The 15,923-nt window shown below is 58.7% G+C and overlaps 1 protein-coding gene, 1 long non-coding RNA gene and 9 other non-coding genes across 11 annotated transcripts in view; all 11 read left to right on the top strand.

The window, feature by feature from the left end:
- The first annotated feature begins 30 nt into the window (after nt 1–30).
- On the top strand, nt 31–111 carry LOC123574875 (small nucleolar RNA SNORD115). Its single transcript, XR_006700058.1, has one exon. It is a non-coding gene; the product is annotated as a small nucleolar RNA SNORD115 (small nucleolar RNA).
- Nucleotides 112–1,741: 1,630 nt separating this feature from the next.
- Nucleotides 1,742–6,073, top strand: LOC101865633 (uncharacterized). The gene is made up of 6 exons (XR_010587965.2): nt 1,742–1,865; nt 2,247–2,289; nt 3,634–3,755; nt 4,137–4,179; nt 5,524–5,645; nt 6,027–6,073. It is a non-coding gene; the product is annotated as an uncharacterized lncRNA (long non-coding RNA).
- On the top strand, nt 1,921–2,001 carry LOC123574873 (small nucleolar RNA SNORD115). The gene has a single exon (XR_006700056.1). It is a non-coding gene; the product is annotated as a small nucleolar RNA SNORD115 (small nucleolar RNA).
- Nucleotides 3,811–3,891, top strand: LOC123574872 (small nucleolar RNA SNORD115). Its single transcript, XR_006700055.1, has one exon. It is a non-coding gene; the product is annotated as a small nucleolar RNA SNORD115 (small nucleolar RNA).
- LOC123574871 (small nucleolar RNA SNORD115) lies at nt 5,701–5,781 on the top strand. Its single transcript, XR_006700054.1, has one exon. It is a non-coding gene; the product is annotated as a small nucleolar RNA SNORD115 (small nucleolar RNA).
- Nucleotides 6,074–7,590: 1,517 nt separating the features above from the next.
- Nucleotides 7,591–7,671, top strand: LOC123574870 (small nucleolar RNA SNORD115). Its single transcript, XR_006700053.1, has one exon. It is a non-coding gene; the product is annotated as a small nucleolar RNA SNORD115 (small nucleolar RNA).
- A 1,817-nt stretch (nt 7,672–9,488) lies between these two features.
- LOC123574879 (small nucleolar RNA SNORD115) lies at nt 9,489–9,569 on the top strand. The gene has a single exon (XR_006700062.2). It is a non-coding gene; the product is annotated as a small nucleolar RNA SNORD115 (small nucleolar RNA).
- Nucleotides 9,570–11,365: 1,796 nt separating this feature from the next.
- LOC123574834 (small nucleolar RNA SNORD115) lies at nt 11,366–11,447 on the top strand. Its single transcript, XR_006700017.1, has one exon. It is a non-coding gene; the product is annotated as a small nucleolar RNA SNORD115 (small nucleolar RNA).
- A 1,816-nt stretch (nt 11,448–13,263) lies between these two features.
- On the top strand, nt 13,264–13,345 carry LOC123574829 (small nucleolar RNA SNORD115). The gene has a single exon (XR_006700012.1). It is a non-coding gene; the product is annotated as a small nucleolar RNA SNORD115 (small nucleolar RNA).
- Nucleotides 13,346–14,685: 1,340 nt separating this feature from the next.
- The window catches only part of LOC135964404 (uncharacterized), a 229,367-nt gene continuing 228,129 nt past the window's right edge, over nt 14,686–15,923 (top strand). The window contains exons 1-3 of the mRNA XM_065547237.2: nt 14,686–14,885; nt 14,977–15,108; nt 15,489–15,533. The gene's annotated coding sequence lies outside the window, so the exon portion shown is untranslated. The remainder of the gene's footprint in view (nt 14,886–14,976; nt 15,109–15,488; nt 15,534–15,923) is intronic.
- On the top strand, nt 15,164–15,245 carry LOC123574828 (small nucleolar RNA SNORD115). Its single transcript, XR_006700011.1, has one exon. It is a non-coding gene; the product is annotated as a small nucleolar RNA SNORD115 (small nucleolar RNA).

The raw sequence follows: 15,923 nt of genomic DNA, 5'->3' as shown, positions 1-15,923 counted from the left end.
TAGGTGTGTGGGGAGGGGGTGCCCTGGGTTGGGTCGATGATGAGAACCTTATATTGTCTGAAGAGAGGTGATGACATAAAAATCATGCTCAATAGGATTACGCTGAGGCCCAGCCTGGGTGAGAATTTTGGAAGAGGATGCTGGGAAACATGAGTTCCCTGTGAGGTCCTCTGTATTTTGGGCTGGAGACCTGGAGGCTCTGAGGGCATCTAGAGGGTGCCCAACCCTGTCTCTGCGCTCCTCCGTGAAGCAGCCCAGGCTAACCACGTGGGCTTGGTGTCAGCCATCCTCTTACCTGGGGGCAGGGTACTTTGGTGGCTCCTTCCTAAGCCCCCATTCTCCCCTGTGTCTTTCAGTGAGCCCTTCTGCCCAGCACACCACCTGGCAGTGACCAGCATAGGTGAGTGGGTCCTGGTGGCATCATGGGTGATGAGTCAGGCTGCGTGGGGTCACCAAGTATTAGCCTTCAGGCAGGAGGTTTTCCTCAGGGAGTCGACCTGAATTTCCGCTGTGGAGAGATGGGTTTGTCCTCCAGGAGGGTGGCTTCCTGGGGAATCAGACCCAAGACGATGCCTTCCCTGAAGCCCTGCAGGGGTGACAGTGGTCCAGTCTGGAAAGGGTTCCTTCAGTCTCATGCAGGGCAGCTCCCAGCTGACACTTGGTGTGCAAGTCTTTCCTCAAAGACTGCCCAAGACAAATGAGCAGGACAGCAGAGGCTCTGGGGTGGCACAGGGATCACACGGGGACTCTCCCTCCCCAGAGAGGGGTGGGCAATCAGGCCCATGGGGTCAGGTTGTGGAGATTCAAGGATCACACCCCACTCATGGCACTAAATGCGAATGACCCTGTTGAGCAATGGGCCACCCCATTGGCGCCTCCATGAGCCTGGTGGGTGGCGACTCAGCTTGAACTGGTTGGGTCAAGGCTGAGCCATGGCTGGTGCTTTGTCGTGCTGTAGGCCGACCCTGGGACTCATGGGCTTTGGGTCAAGGATGCAGCCCGCCTGCTGCTGGGGATCACCCCTTATTCGAGGTCATTGATGGGAAGGGTCACGTCCCCAGATTGGAAGGCCCCTCCTGAGGGACCTGTCCTGGGAATTTGTGGCCCAGGCTGCTCCTGAGCCATGAGGTCACCTCCAGGATGGTGGGGTCTTGGGCCCAAGGAAAGGAGAGGGCACTATGTAGCTCCTGATTGGCCAAGTGTGGCCCAGCTCTGTGTTTGACAGGGGTCTGGGGTGTGTGTGAGGACCCCCCAGAGAAAGCACGTGGCGCTTGACCCCAGACTGCGATTGCTGGTGCGTGCTTGGAGAGGGAGCCTGGGTGGGTGTCCTCCCTGTACTGGGGCAGGCTGTGGGACTGCCAGGTCAGCGGCAGTGCCTGGCATCCGGGCCAGCCTCCTTAGTTGGCCGTGAGCTGGTTGGTGACCTTGGACCCTGCCCAGGGCTTCTGTTGTGGTCCAGAGTCATGCAGTGGAGCCACCATAAGCAGTGGAGGTGCTGCAGGGGCTGCTGTATGGCACAGCCTGGGCATCTTGCCTGAACCCAGTCTCTCGCCTCCTCTGTCCTTTGAGGGTTTGGTGGCAGAGAGGGCCAAGGGTTCCCTGGGTCCATGACTCTCATTATTTCATATAGATTCCATCACATGGGTCCATGGAGGGAGAGCATGTGAGCCCCAGCACCCCCTCCTCACTTTCCCGCACAGAGGCATGAAGCCCCATTTCGACATCTGTCCCCTGTCCCTCCAGATGGTGACCCCAGAGGAAGACTTGCGTTGTGCCCACTGGACCCAGGCCAGTAGCCAGTTGCCAAACCCCTGCTGAGCTGAAGCTCAGGCCCTCCTGGGTCCTGGTCTCCTGCATTGAGCTTGGTGAGCACATCTTGGTCCTTCTGGATAGGTGTGTGGGGAGGGGGTGCCCTGGGTTGGGTCGATGATGAGAACCTTATATTGTCTGAAGAGAGGTGATGACATAAAAATCATGCTCAATAGGATTACGCTGAGGCCCAGCCTGGGTGAGAATTTTGGAAGAGGATGCTGGGAAACATGAGTTCCCTGTGAGGTCCTCTGTATTTTGGGCTGGAGACCTGGAGGCTCTGAGGGCATCTAGAGGGTGCCCAACCCTGTCTCTGCGCTCCTCCGTGAAGCAGCCCAGGCTAACCACGTGGGCTTGGTGTCAGCCATCCCCTTACCTGGGGGCAGGGTACTTTGGTGGCTCCTTCCTAAGCCCCCATTCTCCCCTATGTCTTTCAGTGAGCCCCTCTGCCCAGCAGACCCCCTGCAGTGACCAGCATAGGTGAGTGGGTCCTGGTGGCATCATGGGTGATGAGTCAGGCTGCGTGGGGTCACCAAGTATTAGCCTTCAGGCAGGAGGTTTTCCTCGGGGAGTCGACCTGAATTTCCACTGTGGAGAGATGGGTTTGTCCTCCAGGAGGGTGGCTTTCTGGGGAATCAGACCCAAGACGATGCCTTCCCTGAAGCCCTGCAGGGGTGACAGTGGTCCAGTCTGGAAAGGGTTCCTTCAGTCTCATGCAGGGCAGCTCCCAGCTGACACTTGGTGTGCAAGTCTTTCCTCAAAGACTGCCCAAGACAAATGAGCAGGACAGCAGAGGCTCTGGGGTGGCACAGGGATCACACGGGGACTCTCCCTCCCCAGAGAGGGGTGGGCAATCAGGCCCATGGGGTCAGGTTGTGGAGATTCAAGGATCACACCCCACTCATGGCACTAAATGCGAATGACCCTGTTGAGCAATGGGCCACACCAGTGGCGCCTCCATGAGCCTGGTGCGTGGCTACTCGGCTTCAACTGGTTGGGTCAAGGCTGAGCCATGGCTGGTGCTTTGTCGTGCTGTAGGCCGACCCTGGGACTCATGGGCTTTGGGTCAAGGATGCAGCCCGCCTGCTGCTGGGGATCACCCCTTATTCGAGGTCATTGGTGGGAAGGGTCACGTCCCCAGATTGGAAAGCCCCCTCATGAGGGACAGGTCCTGGGAATTTGTGGCCCAGGCTGTTCCTGAGCCATGAGGTCACCTCCAGGATGGTGGGGTCTTGGGCCCAAGGAAAGCAGAGGGCACTATGTAGCTCCTGATTGGCCAAGTGTGGCCCAGCTCTGTGTTTGACAGGGGTCTGGGGTGTGTGTGAGGACCCCCCAGAGAAAGCACGTGGCGCTTGACCCCAGGCTGCGATTGCTGGTGCGTGCTTGGAGAGGGAGCCTGGGTGGGTGTCCTCCCTGTACTGGGGCAGGCTGTGGGACTGCCAGGTCAGCGGCAGTGCCTGGCATCCGGGCCAGCCTCCTTAGTTGGCCGTGAGCTGGTTGGTGACCTTGGACCCTGCCCAGGGCTTCTGTTGTGGTCCAGAGTCATGCAGTGGAGCCACCATAAGCAGTGGAGGTGCTGCAGGGGCTGCTGTATGGCACAGCCTGGGCATCTTGCCTGAACCCAGTCTCTCGCCTCCTCTGTCCTTTGAGGGTTTGGTGGCAGAGAGGGCCAAGGGTTCCCTGGGTCCATGACTCTCATTATTTCATATAGATTCCATCACATGGGTCCATGGAGGGAGAGCATGTGAGCCCCAGCACCCCCTCCTCACTTTCCCGCACAGAGGCATGAAGCCCCATTTCGACATCTGTCCCCTGTCCCTCCAGATGGTGACCCCAGAGGAAGACTTGCGTTGTGCCCACTGGACCCAGGCCAGTGGCCAGTTGCCAAACCCCTGTTGAGCTGAAGTTCAGGCCCTCCTGGGTCCTGGTCTCCTGCATTGAGCTTGGTGAGCACATCTTGGTCCTTCTGGATAGGTGTGTGGGGAGGGGGTGCCCTGGGTTGGGTCGATGATGAGAACCTTATATTGTCTGAAGAGAGGTGATGACATAAAAATCATGCTCAATAGGATTACGCTGAGGCCCAGCCTGGGTGAGAATTTTGGAAGAGGATGCTGGGAAACATGAGTTCCCTGTGAGGTCCTCTGTATTTTGGGCTGGAGACCTGGAGGCTCTGAGGGCATCTAGAGGGTGCCCAACCCTGTCTCTGCGCTCCTCCGTGAAGCAGCCCAGGCTAACCACGTGGGCTTGGTGTCAGCCATCCCCTTACCTGGGGGCAGGGTACTTTGGTGGCTCCTTCCTAAGCCACCATTCTCCCCTATGTCTTTCAGTGAGCCCCTCTGCCCAGCAGACCCCCTGCAGTGACCAGCATAGGTGAGTGGGTCCTGGTGGCATCATGGGTGATGAGTCAGGCTGCGTGGGGTCACCAAGTATTAGCCTTCAGGCAGGAGGTTTTCCTCGGGGAGTCGACCTGAATTTCCGCTGTGGAGAGATGGGTTTGTCCTCCAGGAGGGTGGCTTCCTGGGGAATCAGACCCAAGACGATGCCTTCCCTGAAGCCCTGCAGGGGTGACAGTGGTCCAGTCTGGAAAGGGTTCCTTCAGTCTCATGCAGGGCAGCTCCCAGCTGACACTTGGTGTGCAAGTCTTTCCTCAAAGACTGCCCAAGACAAATGAGCAGGACAGCAGAGGCTCTGGGGTGGCACAGGGATCACACGGGGACTCTCCCTCCCCAGAGAGGGGTGGGCAATCAGGCCCATGGGGTCAGGTTGTGGAGATTCAAGGATCACACCCCACTCATGGCACTAAATGCGAATGACCCTGTTGAGCAATGGGCCACACCAGTGGCGCCTCCATGAGCCTGGTGCGTGGCTACTCGGCTTCAACTGGTTGGGTCAAGGCTGAGCCATGGCTGGTGCTTTGTCGTGCTGTAGGCCGACCCTGGGACTCATGGGCTTTGGGTCAAGGATGCAGCCCGCCTGCTGCTGGGGATCACCCCTTATTCGAGGTCATTGGTGGGAAGGGTCACGTCCCCAGATTGGAAAGCCCCCTCATGAGGGACAGGTCCTGGGAATTTGTGGCCCAGGCTGTTCCTGAGCCATGAGGTCACCTCCAGGATGGTGGGGTCTTGGGCCCAAGGAAAGCAGAGGGCACTGTGTAGCTCCTGATTGGCCAAGTGTGGCCCAGCTCTGTGTTTGACAGGGGTCTGGGGTGTGTGTGAGGACCCCCCAGAGAAAGCACGTGGCGCTTGACCCCAGGCTGCGATTGCTGGTGCGTGCTTGGAGAGGGAGCCTGGATGGGTGTCCTCCCTGTACTGGGGCAGGCTGTGGGACTGCCAGGTCAGCGGCAGTGCCTGGCATCCGGGCCAGCCTCCTTAGTTGGCCGTGAGCTGGTTGGTGACCTTGGACCCTGCCCAGGGCTTCTGTTGTGGTCCAGAGTCATGCAGTGGAGCCACCATAAGCAGTGGAGGTGCTGCAGGGGCTGCTGTATGGCACAGCCTGGGCATCTTGCCTGAACCCAGTCTCTCGCCTCCTCTGTCCTTTGAGGGTTTGGTGGCAGAGAGGGCCAAGGGTTCCCTGGGTCCATGACTCTCATTATTTCATATAGATTCCATCACATGGGTCCATGGAGGGAGAGCATGTGAGCCCCAGCACCCCCTCCTCACTTTCCCGCACAGAGGCATGAAGCCCCATTTCGACATCTGTCCCCTGTCCCTCCAGATGGTGACCCCAGAGGAAGACTTGCGTTGTGCCCACTGGACCCAGGCCAGTGGCCAGTTGCCAAACCCCTGTTGAGCTGAAGTTCAGGCCCTCCTGGGTCCTGGTCTCCTGCATTGAGCTTGGTGAGCACATCTTGGTCCTTCTGGATAGGTGTGTGGGGAGGGGGTGCCCTGGGTTGGGTCGATGATGAGAACCTTATATTGTCTGAAGAGAGGTGATGACATAAAAATCATGCTCAATAGGATTACGCTGAGGCCCAGCCTGGGTGAGAATTTTGGAAGAGGATGCTGGGAAACATGAGTTCCCTGTGAGGTCCTCTGTATTTTGGGCTGGAGACCTGGAGGCTCTGAGGGCATCTAGAGGGTGCCCAACCCTGTCTCTGCGCTCCTCCGTGAAGCAGCCCAGGCTAACCACGTGGGCTTGGTGTCAGCCATCCTCTTACCTGGGGGCAGGGTACTTTGGTGGCTCCTTCCTAAGCCCCCATTCTCCCCTGTGTCTTTCAGTGAGCCCTTCTGCCCAGCACACCACCTGGCAGTGACCAGCATAGGTGAGTGGGTCCTGGTGGCATCATGGGTGATGAGTCAGGCTGCGTGGGGTCACCAAGTATTAGCCTTCAGGCAGGAGGTTTTCCTCAGGGAGTCGACCTGAATTTCCGCTGTGGAGAGATGGGTTTGTCCTCCAGGAGGGTGGCTTCCTGGGGAATCAGACCCAAGACGATGCCTTCCCTGAAGCCCTGCAGGGGTGACAGTGGTCCAGTCTGGAAAGGGTTCCTTCAGTCTCATGCAGGGCAGCTCCCAGCTGACACTTGGTGTGCAAGTCTTTCCTCAAAGACTGCCCAAGACAAATGAGCAGGACAGCAGAGGCTCTGGGGTGGCACAGGGATCACACGGGGACTCTCCCTCCCCAGAGAGGGGTGGGCAATCAGGCCCATGGGGTCAGGTTGTGGAGATTCAAGGATCACACCCCACTCATGGCACTAAATGCGAATGACCCTGTTGAGCAATGGGCCACCCCATTGGCGCCTCCATGAGCCTGGTGGGTGGCGACTCAGCTTGAACTGGTTGGGTCAAGGCTGAGCCATGGCTGGTGCTTTGTCGTGCTGTAGGCCGACCCTGGGACTCATGGGCTTTGGGTCAAGGATGCAGCCCGCCTGCTGCTGGGGATCACCCCTTATTCGAGGTCATTGATGGGAAGGGTCACGTCCCCAGATTGGAAGGCCCCTCCTGAGGGACCTGTCCTGGGAATTTGTGGCCCAGGCTGCTCCTGAGCCATGAGGTCACCTCCAGGATGGTGGGGTCTTGGGCCCAAGGAAAGGAGAGGGCACTATGTAGCTCCTGATTGGCCAAGTGTGGCCCAGCTCTGTGTTTGACAGGGGTCTGGGGTGTGTGTGAGGACCCCCCAGAGAAAGCACGTGGCGCTTGACCCCAGACTGCGATTGCTGGTGCGTGCTTGGAGAGGGAGCCTGGGTGGGTGTCCTCCCTGTACTGGGGCAGGCTGTGGGACTGCCAGGTCAGCGGCAGTGCCTGGCATCCGGGCCAGCCTCCTTAGTTGGCCGTGAGCTGGTTGGTGACCTTGGACCCTGCCCAGGGCTTCTGTTGTGGTCCAGAGTCATGCAGTGGAGCCACCATAAGCAGTGGAGGTGCTGCAGGGGCTGCTGTATGGCACAGCCTGGGCATCTTGCCTGAACCCAGTCTCTCGCCTCCTCTGTCCTTTGAGGGTTTGGTGGCAGAGAGGGCCAAGGGTTCCCTGGGTCCATGACTCTCATTATTTCATATAGATCCCATCACATGGGTCCATGGAGGGAGAGCATGTGAGCCCCAGCACCCCCTCCTCACTTTCCCGCACAGAGGCATGAAGCCCCATTTCGACATCTGTCCCCTGTCCCTCCAGATGGTGACCCCAGAGGAAGACTTGCGTTGTGCCCACTGGACCCAGGCCAGTAGCCAGTTGCCAAACCCCTGCTGAGCTGAAGCTCAGGCCCTCCTGGGTCCTGGTCTCCTGCATTGAGCTTGGTGAGCACATCTTGGTCCTTCTGGATAGGTGTGTGGGGAGGGGGTGCCCTGGGTTGGGTCGATGATGAGAACCTTATATTGTCTGAAGAGAGGTGATGACATAAAAATCATGCTCAATAGGATTACGCTGAGGCCCATCCTGGGTGAGAATGTTGGAAGAGGATGCTGGGAAACATGAGTTCCCTGTGAGGTCCACTGTATTTTGGGCTGGAGACCTGGAGGCTCTGAGGGCATCTGGAGGGTTCCCAACCCTGTCTCTGCGCTCCTCCGTGAGGCAGCCCAGGCTCACTATGTGGGCTTGGTGTCAGCCCTCCCCTTACCTGGGGGCAGGGTACTTTGGTGGCTCCTTCCTAAGCCCCCATTCTCCCCTGTGTCTTTCAGTGAGCCCTTCTGCCCAGCACACCCCCTGGCAGTGACCAGCATAGGTGAGTGGGTCCTGGTGGCATCATGGGTGATGAGTCAGGCTGCGTGGGGTCACCAAGTATTAGCCTTCAGGCAGGAGGTTTTCCTCAGGGAGTCGACCTGAATTTCCACTGTGGAGAGATGGGTTTGTCCTCCAGGAGGGTGGCTTCCTGGGGAATCAGACCCAAGACGATGCCTTCCCTGAAGCCCTGCAGGGGTGACAGTGGTCCAGTCTGGAAAGGGTTCCTTCAGTCTCATGCAGGGCAGCTCCCAGCTGACACTTGGTGTGCAAGTCTTTCCTCAAAGACTGCCCAAGACAATTGAGCAGGACAGCAGAGGCTCTGGGGTGGCACAGGGATCACACGGGGACTCTCCCTCCCCAGAGAGGGGTGGGCAGTCAGGCCCATGGGGTCAGGTTGTGGAGATTCAAGGATCACACCCCACTCATGGCACTAAATGCGAATGACCCTGTTGAGCAATGGGCCACCCCATTGGCGCCTCCATGAGCCTGGTGGGTGGCGACTCAGCTTGAACTGGTTGGGTCAAGGCTGAGCCATGGCTGGTGCTTTGTCGTGCTGTAGGCCGACCCTGGGACTCATGGGCTTTGGGTCAAGGATGCAGCCTGCCTGCTGCTGGGGATCATCCCTTATTCGAGGTCATTGATGGGAAGGGTCACGTCCCCAGATTGGAAGGCCCCCTCCTGAGGGACCTGTCCTGGGAATTTGTGGCCCAGGCTGCTCCTGAGCCATGAGGTCACCTCCAGGATGGTGGGGTCTTGGGCCCAAGGAAAGGAGAGGGCACTATGTAGCTCCTGATTGGCCAAGTGTGGCTCAGCTCTGTGTTTGACAGGGGTCTGGGGTGTGTGTGAGGACCCCCCAGAGGAAGCACGTGGCGCTTGACCCCAGGCTGCGACTGCTGTTGCGTGCTTGGAGAGGGAGCCTGAGCTGGTGTCCTCCCTGTACAGGGGCAGGCTGTGGGACTGCCAGTCGACAGCAGTGCCTGACATCCAGGCCAGCCTCCTTAGTTGGCCGTAAGCTGGTTGATGACCTTGGACCCTACCCAGGGGTTCTGTTGTGGTCCAGAGTCGTGTAGTGGAGCCAGCATGGGCAGTGGAGGTGTCACAGGGGCTGCTGTATGGCACAGCCTGGGCATCTTGCCTGAACCCAGTGACTCGCCTACCCTGTCCTTTGAGAGTTTGGTGGCGGAGAGGGCCAAGGGTTCCCTGGGTCCATGATTGTCGTTATTTCATATAGATCCCATCACATGGGTCCATGGAGGGAGAGCATGTGTGAGCCCGCACACCTTCCTCCCTTTCCCAAACAGAGGCGTGAAGCCCTGTTTGGACACCTATCCCCTGTCCCTCCAGATGGTGACCCCAGAGGAAGACTTGCATTGTGCCCGCTGGCCCCAGGCCAGCGGCCGTGAGCCAGTTGCCCAACCCCTGTTGCGCTGAAGCTCAGGCCCTCCTGGGCCCTGGTCTCCTGCATTGAGCTTGGTGAGCACATCTCGGTCCTGCTGGATATGTGTGTGGGTAGGCGGGTGCCCTGGGTTGGGTCGATGATGAGAACCTTATATTGTCTGAAGAGAGGTGATGACTTAAAAATCATGCTCAATAGGATTACGCTGAGGCCCAGCCTAGGGGAGAATTTTGGAAGAGGATGCTGGGAATTACGAGTTACCTGGCAGGACCACTGTATTTTGGGCTGGAGACCTGGAGGCTCTGAGGGCATCTGGAGGGTGCCCAACCCTGTCTCTGCACTCCTCCGTGAGGCAGCCCAGGCTTACTATGTGGGCTTGGTGTCAGCGCTCCTGTCACGCAGGTGCGTGGCACTTTGGTGGCTCCTTCCTAAGCCCCCATTCTCCCCTGTGTCTTTCAGTGAGCTCTTCTGCCCAGCAGACCCCCTGGCATTGACTAGCATAGGTGAGTAGATCCTGCTGGGGTCATGGCCCATGAGCCAGGCTGTGTGGGGTTTCCGAGCATCAGTCTTCAGATTCACTGCAAGGGTTTCCTCAGTAGCTGAAGTGTGTCCCCACCTGGGATGGGTTCTCCAGGAAGGCAGCTTTCTTAGGAATTGGACCCAAGGAGGTACCTTCCCTGAAGCCCTGCAGGGGTTGCGATGGTCCAGGCAGTAAAGGGTTTCCTCAACCCCATGCAGGGCAGCACCCAGCTGAGACTCGGTGCTCACGTCAGGCCTCTAGGATGGCCAGGCCACATGAGGGGAACCAGAAGGGCTCTGGGGTACCAAGGGGGTCTTGCAGGGGCTCTCCGACCTTGGAGAGGTGTGTGTGTGATTTGGTCCACGAGGTCAGGCTTCTGATTTTCAAGGGTCTCTCTAAACCCATGGCCCGGAATGGGAGTGACCCTATTAAGCTGTGGGCCATCCCAGTGGTGCATCTTTGATCCAAGTGTGGGGTGGGGCTGTTTCCATGAGGTCGGGTCAAGGCTAGCTCCAGTGACCCCATGATGGTACTGCAGTCTGGCCTTGGGACTCGTGGGCTTTGGGCCAAGCATACAGCCCGTGTCCCACTGGGGGTCATACCTTGCTTGTGGGCGAGTAGTGGGAAGGGGTCCTCCTGAGGTGGGAAGGCCTGCTGTGGAAGGACCTGTCCAGGCTGCTTCTGAGCTACGGGGCCACCTACAGGGTGGTGGGGTCAAGGAAAGGAGAAGAAGACACCATGCATTCCCCGATTGGCTGAGTGTGGCCCCGCTCTGTGTATGGGAGGTGTTGTGTGAGGCATGGATGGGGATGTATCAGAGAACACACGAGGCCCTGGGTCCCCAGGCTGCAATTTCTGGTGTGGTATGGAGTGGGGCCTGGGTACTTGCCCTCCACACACAGGGGCAGACTATGCAACTGCCAGATGGGCAGAGGTGCATGGCATGCAGGCCAGCCTCCTTAGTTGGCTATGAGATGGTAGGTGGCCCTGGCCTACACCCAGGGGGCCAGTACAGCCCTGGGGTCATGCGAAGCAAGTGGAGTGGGCAGTGGAGTTCTCAGGTTGCCTGCAGATAGCCAGGATGTCTTGCCTGAGCCCAGTGACCTGCCTGCCCTGTCCTTCCAGGGTTCAGTGGTGGGGAGGGCCAAGGTTCCCCCACGTCCATGACATGTCAGTGTTTCACATGGATGCCATCACATGGGTCCATGGTGGGAGAGCAATCATGAGCTGGCACCTCCCACCCCCTTCCCATGTGGAGGCATGAGATTCCATTTGGACACATGAACACATCCTGTCCCCCAGATGGTGAGACCAGAGGAAAACTTTTGTTGGGCGCACTGTCCCGTGGCGAGTAGTCATCCCTCAGGTCCCCAGCCCCCAGTGCACTGAAGCTCAGGCCCTTCCTGGTGCCCTGGTCTCCTGCACTGAGCTGTGGTGAGCACATCCAGGTCCCACTGGATGCATGCGTGGGGAGGGGGGTCCCCTGAGTTGGGTCAATGATGAGAACCTTATATTGTCCTGAAGAGAGGTGATGACTTAAAAATCATGCTCAATAGGATTACACTGAGGCCCAGCCTAGGTGAGAATTTTGGAAGAGGATGCTGGGATCCCAAGGTCCCCTGGCAGGGCCACTGTATTTTGGGCTGGAGTCCTTGAGGCCCTGAAGGACACCTCCGGGATGCCCAACCCTGTCTCTACTCTCCTCTGTGTGGCAGCCCAGGCTGCTTGTGCAGGCTTGGTGTTGGCACTCTGGTTCCCTGGGGGCGGGGCACATTGGAGGCTCCTCCCTGAGCCCCTTTTCTCCTCTGTCTTTCAGTGAGCTCTTCTGCCCAGGTGAGCCCCTGGCCTTGAGCAGCATAGGTGAGTGGATCTTGCTGGGGTTACGGGCCATGAGCCAGGCTGCAGGGGATTGCTGAGGGTCACCCTTCAGGCCATGAGGGTTTCCTTAGGGAGCTGACCTGAATCCCCACCAGGGATGGCTGGTTTCTCCAGGAGGGAGGCTTCCTTGGAAACTGATCCCAGAAGGACGCCTTCCCTGAAACCCTGCAGGGGTAACGGAGGTCCAGGCAGGAGAGGGTTCCTTCAACCCAATGCAGTGCAGCTCCTGAGACTTGGGGCACGGCTTAGGCCTGGAGCACTTCCAAGGCCACATGATGGGGTCCACTGGGTCTCCGGGGGCCACAGGTGTTATGCAGGAGCTCTCTGTCCCTGAGTCTTGCAGCGGGGTAGGGTGTGGGTGATCGAGCTTATGGAGTCAGGCCATGAAGATTCAAGGACTGGGCCCAACCCATGGCCCTGATGGGACTTACCTGTGGAGCAATGGGGCATCCCAGTGGTGCCTCCTTGAGCATGGTAGGGGCGGTGTGGCCTCAGTGGGTTTGGGTCAAGACTGAGCTCTGGCCAGCACCTGGTGGTTGGCCCTGGGAATCATGGGCTTTGGGCCAAGGGTGCAGCCTGAGTCCCATTGGAGGTCACCGCTACCTGAAGTGGAATAGCTGGAAGGGTGGCATCCTGTGGTGGAAGGCCTACTGTTAAGGGTCCTGTCCCAGCAATTTGATGCCCAGGCTACTTCTGAGCCATGGAGTCACCTCCAGGGTGGTGGGTCTTGAGCTGAAGGAAAGGAGAGGACATCACATGGCCTCTGATTGGCTGAGCATGGCCCAGCTCTGTGTTTGGAAGGTGTGCGGTGCATGAATGGGGACACCCCCAGAGAAGGCACGTGGCCCTGGGGACCCAGGATGCAATTTCTGATGTGAGCTTATAGAGGGTGCCTGGATGGGTTCATTTCATGCCCAGGGGCAGGCCACGTAACTACCAGGTCTGCAGTGGCACGTGGCATCCAGGCCAGCCTCTTTGGTTTGTTGTGAGCTGGTTAGTGGCCGTGGCCCTGCCCAGTGGTCCCGGTGCAGCCCAGAGTCGAGCAGGGGATTTTGCGTGGGCAGTGGAGGTTCTCCAGGGTCCTGCAGTAGGGTGCAGCCTGGGCGTTTTGCTCCAACCCTGTGACCTGCCTGCCCTGTCATTCCAGGGTTCAGTGGCCAAGGGTTCCTTGCGTTTGTGACCATCACGGTTTTACATGGATCTCATCTCATGAGTCCATGGAGGAAGAGCATGTGTGAGCCAGCCCCACCCTGCCCACTTTCCTGCATGGAGACATGAGGCTCTGTTTGGACACCTGTCCCCCACCCCTCCAGATGGTGACCCCAGAGGAAGACTTACATTGGGCCTGCTGGCTCTGGCCCAGTGTCTCTCAGCCAGGTGCTCAGCCCCTGGTGAGCTGAAGCTCAGGCCCTTCCTGGCACCCTGGTCTGCTGCACTGAGCTGCGGTGAGCCCATCTGTGCCCCACTGGATGCATGAGTGGCGGGCGGTTGGGGGGCGGTGCCCTGGGTTGGGTCGATGATGAGAACCTTATATTGTCCTGAAGAGAGGTGATGACTTAAAAATCATGCTCAATAGGATTACGCTGAGGCCCAGCCTAGGTGAGAATTTTGGAAGAAGATGCTGGGATCCGGAGTTCCCCGGAATGGCCAGTGTATTTTGGGCTAGAGACCTTGAGGCCCTGAATGGAATCTCATGGGGATCCGACCCCTTCTCTGTGCTCCTCTGTGAGGCAGCCCAGGCTCCCCGTGTGGGCTTGGTGTCGGTGCTCCGGTTCTGGCAGCCCCCATTCTCCCTTGTGTCTTTCAGTGAGCTCTTCCACCCAGGTGCAGCCCCCAGGCACTGACCAGCATAGCTGAGTGGTCCTGCTGGGGTCATGGGTTATCAGTCAGGCAGCGTGGGGTCACCGAGGGTCAGCTTTTGAAACAGGAAGGTTTCCACAGGCAACCAACCTGAATCCGCACCAGGGAAGGGTGGATTGGTCCTCCAGGAGGGCTGATTTTTTGGGAATCGGACCCAAGTAGGATGTCTTCCCTGCAGCCCTGCGGGGATGACGATGGTCCAGGCAGGAAAGGGTTCCTTCAGTCTCAAGCAGGGCAGCTCCCAGCTGAGTCTCGGTGCACTGGTCTGGCCTTGAGGACTGACCAGGCCACATGAGGGAGGCCACAGGGGCTTCGGGACACCATGGGGTCATACAGGAGCTCCCCATCCCTGGAGAAAGGTGGGCATAGGGCCCATGGAGTTGAGCTGCAGAGATTTAAGGATCGCACAGGACTTATTGCCCTGAATGGGACTGACCCTGTTGATCTGTGTGCCATCCCATGGAACCTGTTTGGGCCTGGAGGGGGCGGTGGTATTTCCCTAGGTTTGGGTCAAGGCTGAGCGCTCACCAGTGCCTGGTGGTGCTACAGTTCAGCCATGGACTCGTCAGCTTTAGGCCAAAGGGTCAGTCCACGTCCTGCTGGGGATCTCCCCTTCCCTGTGGCTGGAAATGACCCCTTCCCTGTTGGCAAGAGTCAGGAAGGGTGGCCTCCTGAGGTGGAAGGCCTGCTGTCAAGGGTCTTACCCCTGGAATATGCTGCCCATGCTGCTTCTGAGCCATGGGGTCACCTCCAGGTTAGCGGGTCATGGACCCAAGGAAAGGAGAAGTCACCATGTGTCCCCCGATTAGCTGAGTGTGGCCCTGCTCTGTGTTTAGGAGGTGCGTGGGGCATGGATGGGGACCCACCAGAGAAAGCATGTGGCCCTGGGACCCCAGGTTGCGATTTCCATTTCATGCTGGGATAGGGTGCCTGGGTGGGTGCCCACAATGCACAGGGGCAGGCTATGTGACTGCCAGCTTTGCAGTGGCACCTGGCATCTGGGCCAGCCTCCTTGGTTGGCTGTGAGCTGGTTGATGGCCCTAGTCTGTGCCCAGTAGTTCTGGCATGATCCTGGGGTCGTGCAGGGAAGCTGGCATGGGCAGTGGAGGTGCTCATGGGACCTGTAGTAGGACACAACCGGATCTTCTTGCCCAAGCCCAGTGACCCGCCTGCCCTGTCTTTCCAGGGTTCAGTGTTGAGAGAGCATTGGGTGCCCTGAGTCCGAGAGGAGCCAGTGGTCTGCATGGATCCCATCACATGGGTCCATGGAGGGTGAGCATCCCTGAGCCGCCACACCCCACCTTCTGCCCCCATGGAGGCGTGAGGTTGTGTTTGGATGCCTGTCCTACTCCTGTTTCCCCAGATGTTGAGGCTGGAGGAAGACTTGAATTGGGCCCAATGGCCCCAGGCCATTGTCCATCAGCTAGGTGTCCAGCCCCTGGTGCACTGAACATTCAACACTTCCTGGCACCCTGGTGTCCTGCACTGAGCTGTGGTGAGCACATCCGGGTCCTGCTGGATGCATGCACTGGGAGGTGGTGCCCTGAGTTGGGTCGATGATGAGAACCTTATATTGTCCTGAAGAGAGGTGATGACTTAAAAATCATGCTCAATAGGATTACGCTGAGGCCCAGTCTAGGTGAGGGTTTTGGAAGAGGACACTGGGATCCCGAGGTTCCCTGGAAGAGCCATTGTATTTTGGGCTGGAGACCTGGAAGCCCTGAAGGGCATCTGGGGGGCCCAACCCTGTCTCTGTGCTCCTCCATGAGGCAGTCCTGGCTCCCTGTGTGGGCTTGGTGATAGCCCTCCTGTTCCCCAGGAGCGACGCACGTGGGCGGCTCCTCCCTGACCGCCATTCTCCCCTGTGTCTTTTAGTGAGTTCTTCCACCCAGGCGGGCACCCTGGCATTGACCAGCATAGGTGAGTGGATCCTGCTGGGGTCGTGGGCCATGTGCCAGGCTGCATGGAGTCACCAAGTATTAGCCTTCAGGCAGGAGGTTTTCCTCAGGGACCTTAATCCCCACCTGTGGAGAGATGGGTTTGTCCTCTAGGAAAGCAGCTTTCTGGGGAATCAGACCCAATACCATGCCTTCCCTGAAGCCCTGCAGGGGTGACAGTGGTCCAGTCTGGAAAGGGTTCCTTCAGTCTCATGCAGGGCAGCTCCAAGCTGACACTCGGTTTGCGAGTTTGTCCTCGAGGGCTGCCCAGGACAAATGAGCGGGACAGCAGAGGCTCTGGGGTGCCACGGGGATCACTCGGGGGCTCGCCGTCCCTGGAAATGGGTGGGCGATCGGGCCCATGGGATGGGGC

This window comes from Macaca fascicularis, chromosome 7, assembly GCF_037993035.2.
Source record: "Macaca fascicularis isolate 582-1 chromosome 7, T2T-MFA8v1.1".
Lineage (NCBI taxonomy): Eukaryota > Metazoa > Chordata > Mammalia > Primates > Cercopithecidae > Macaca > Macaca fascicularis.
This window is presented reverse-complemented; position numbering and strand designations above follow the sequence as displayed.